We start from the raw sequence: 4,638 nt of genomic DNA, 5'->3' as shown, positions 1-4,638 counted from the left end.
GAAGGTTTACATATCGATTGAATGTTCACGCCAAACAGCAATACTGACCTGATGAAACACATTCAACACTGCATTCTATAAGTTTAAATGACAGATACAAGTCATTTGAGTGTTTACGTTGCCTATCTAGAGCTAACAATCTGTTCGTGAAGAGACAACACGTTTTCATGTTGTAGGCAACGGTATGTTCGCTGCGAACTGTTCTACCCTATCTACCTACTTTCAACTAAATGGACCCGTCTCTTCGCTGACGGCCGAGTCCATGCATGCATATTGGGGGCGATCATGCAAACAGTCGCTTTGTACTTGGAACAGCATTGACCCTCAGGATATCTGTGTGAGTGCTTGTTTCGTTCCTCACGTGGAGAGGCAGGGGCTTTCCATCTCTCTCTCTCTCTCTCTCTCTCTCTCTCCTCTCTCTCTCTCTCTCATCTCTCTCTCTCTCTCTCTCTCTCTCTCTCTCTCTCTCTCTCTCTCTCTCTCTCTCTCTCTCTCTCTCTCTCTCTCTCTCTCTCTCTCTCTTTCTGCTTCCATTAACAAGCACACTTTTGAATTTTTTATTTTTATTTTGTTATACTTTTCCCTGCATAATTTTGTTTTATTTGATTTTTTGTTTAAATGTTTTCATTCTTCATATTTGTTCTTTGTTTCATGTGTGTATTATAGTAGGGACTAGCTGTAAGAAAGGACCATATGGACCTAATGCTATCATCCCTCGGTAATAAAGTTTTCGAGTTCGAGTTCGAGTTCGAGTTCTCTCTCTCCTCTCCTCTCTCTCTCCTCTCCTCTCTCCGCTCTCCGCTCTCTCTCTCTCTCTCTCTCTCTCTCTCTCTCTCTCTCTCTCTCTCTCTCTCTCTCTCTCTCTCTCTCTCTCTCCCTCTCTCTCTCTCTCTCTCTCTCTCTCTTCTCTCTCTCTCTCTCTCTCTCTCTCTCTCTCTCTCTCTCTCTCTCTCTCTCTCTCTCTCTCTCTCTCTTAAGTTACCCCTGCTGTTAATCACTGTGTCGTATGATGGATTTGTTGTGTTGTGTAATGTCTGCAGTGTGGGGGAGGTAGAATGAAGAAGAGGAGGTACACAAGTTACCCCCGCTGTTCATCACTGTATCGAATGTTGTGTGATGTGTGCAGAGTGGGAGGATGGGAGGGGGGGGGGTGTCACAATCAATGTGTTTTGTGCGGACCTACGTTACAGGTTACTTTGTACTGCTGGTGTCTCGGTGTTCAATTTGAATTGCCGCTGAGTATTGTGGCCGAGTGGTAACGCACTTGCCTCGGAAGCGAGAGGTTGCGAGTTCGACCCTGGGTCAGGGCGTAAGCAATTTTCTCCCCCCTTTCCTAACATAGGTGGTGGGTTCAAGTGCTAGTCTTTCAGATGAGACGAAAAACCGAGATCCCTTCGTGTACACTACATTGGCCAATGTGTACACCCCCCCCCCCCCTCAACTATGCACTATTTATGCAACACAACACATTGTTTAACGACACTGTGATGAACAATGGGGGTCACTTGTTTTTCTGCCCCAGCCGCCCACAGTATGCACACTTCTAACAAACATGCAACACAGTGACGAACAGTGGGGAGTAACTGGTCTTCTTCCTTCTCTCCCCCCCCCCCCCCCCCCCCCACTCTGCACACAACACACAACACAACTCATTAATCATACGACACATTGATAAACAACGGGGGTAACTTGTGTACCTCCTCTTCTTGCCCCCTCCCACTTTGCACACATCATACACAACATAACAACCAAACGACACAGTAATGAACAGTGGGGGTAACCTGTCAACCTGCTCCCCGCCCCCCCACTCTGCACACAGCACACAACACAGCACATTAATCATACCAAACAGTGATGAACAGCGGGTAACGTGTGTACTTTATCTTCTTCACCCCCCCCCCCCCCCCACTCTGCACACAACACACAACACAGCACATTAATCATACCAAACAGTGATGAACAGCGGGTAACGTGTGTACTTTATCTTCTTCACCCCCCCCCCCCCCCCCCCCACTCTGCACACAACACACAACACAGCACATTAATCATACCAAACAGTGATGAACAGCGGGTAACGTGTGTACTTTATCTTCTTCACCCCCCCCCCCACTCTGCACACAACACACAACACAGCACATTAATCATACAAAACAGTGATGAACAGCGGGTAACGTGTGTACTTTATCTTCTTCACCCCCCCCCCCCCACTCTGCACACAACACACAACACAGCACATTAATCATACAAAACAGTGATGAACAGCGGGTAACGTGTGTACTTTATCTTCTTCACCCCCCCCCCCCCCCCCACTCTGCACACAACACACAACACAGCACATTAATCATACCAAACAGTGATGAACAGCGGGTAACGTGTGTACTTTATCTTCTTCACCCCCCCCCCCCCCCCCACTCTGCACACAACACACAACACAGCACATTAATCATACCAAACAGTGATGAACAGCGGGTAACGTGTGTACTTTATCTTCTTCACCCCCCCCCCCCCCCCCCCACTCTGCACACAACACACAACACAGCACATTAATCATACAAAACAGTGATGAACAGCGGGTAACGTGTGTACTTTATCTTCTTCACCCCCCCCCCCCCACTCTGCACACAACACACAACACAGCACATTAATCATACCAAACAGTGATGAACAGCGGGTAACGTGTGTACTTTATCTTCTTCACCCCCCCCCCCCCCCCACTCTGCACACAACACACAACACAGCACATTAATCATACCAAACAGTGATGAACAGCGGGTAACGTGTGTACTTTATCTTCTTCACCCCCCCCCCCCCCCCACTCTGCACACAACACACAACACAGCACATTAATCATACCAAACAGTGATGAACAGCGGGTAACGTGTGTACTTTATCTTCTTCACCCCCCCCCCCCCACTCTGCACACAACACACAACACAGCACATTAATCATACCAAACAGTGATGAACAGCGGGTAACGTGTGTACTTTATCTTCTTCACCCCCCCCCCCCCCCACTCTGCACACAACACACAACACAGCACATTAATCATACAAAACAGTGATGAACAGCGGGTAACGTGTGTACTTTATCTTCTTCACCCCCCCCCCCCACTCTGCACACAACACACAACACAGCACATTAATCATACCAAACAGTGATGAACAGCGGGTAACGTGTGTACTTTATCTTCTTCACCCCCCCCCCCCCCCCCACTCTGCACACAACACACAACACAGCACATTAATCATACAAAACAGTGATGAACAGCGGGTAACGTGTGTACTTTATCTTCTTCACCCCCCCCCCCCCACTCTGCACACAACACACAACACAGCACATTAATCATACAAAACAGTGATGAACAGCGGGTAACGTGTGTACTTTATCTTCTTCACCCCCCCCCCCCCCCACTCTGCACACAACACACAACACAGCACATTAATCATACCAAACAGTGATGAACAGCGGGTAACGTGTGTACTTTATCTTCTTCACCCCCCCCCCCCCCCCCCCCCACTCTGCACACAACACACAACACAGCACATTAATCATACCAAACAGTGATGAACAGCGGGTAACGTGTGTACTTTATCTTCTTCACCCCCCCCCCCCCCACTCTGCACACAACACACAACACAGCACATTAATCATACCAAACAGTGATGAACAGCGGGTAACGTGTGTACTTTATCTTCTTCACCCCCCCCCCCCCCACTCTGCACACAACACACAACACAGCACATTAATCATACCAAACAGTGATGAACAGCGGGTAACGTGTGTACTTTATCTTCTTCACCCCCCCCCCCCCCCCACTCTGCACACAACACACAACACAGCACATTAATCATACCAAACAGTGATGAACAGCGGGTAACGTGTGTACTTTATCTTCTTCACCCCCCCCCCCCCACTCTGCACACAACACACAACACAGCACATTAATCATACCAAACAGTGATGAACAGCGGGTAACGTGTGTACTTTATCTTCTTCACCCCCCCCCCCACTCTGCACACAACACACAACACAGCACATTAATCATACCAAACAGTGATGAACAGCGGGTAACGTGTGTACTTTATCTTCTTCACCCCCCCCCCCCCCCCCACTCTGCACACAACACACAACACAGCACATTAATCATACAAACAGTGATGAACAGCGGGTAACGTGTGTACTTTATCTTCTTCACCCCCCCCCCCCCCACTCTGCACACAACACACAACACAGCACATTAATCATACCAAACAGTGATGAACAGCGGGTAACGTGTGTACTTTATCTTCTTCACCCCCCCCCCCCCCCCACTCTGCACACAACACACAACACAGCACATTAATCATACAAAACAGTGATGAACAGCGGGTAACGTGTGTACTTTATCTTCTTCACCCCCCCCCCCCCCACTCTGCACACAACACACAACACAGTACATTACTCATACAAAACAGTGATGAACAGCGGGTAACGTGTGTACTTTATCTTCTTCACCCCGCCCCCCACTCTGCACACAACACACAACACAGCACATTATTCATACAAAACAGTGATGAACAGCGGGTAACGTGTGTACTTTATCTTCTTCACCCCCCCCCCCCCCCCACTCTGCACACAACACACAACACAGCACATTAA

This window comes from Littorina saxatilis, linkage group LG16 (genome assembly GCF_037325665.1).
Source record: "Littorina saxatilis isolate snail1 linkage group LG16, US_GU_Lsax_2.0, whole genome shotgun sequence".
Lineage (NCBI taxonomy): Eukaryota > Metazoa > Mollusca > Gastropoda > Littorinimorpha > Littorinidae > Littorina > Littorina saxatilis.
This window is presented reverse-complemented; position numbering follows the sequence as displayed.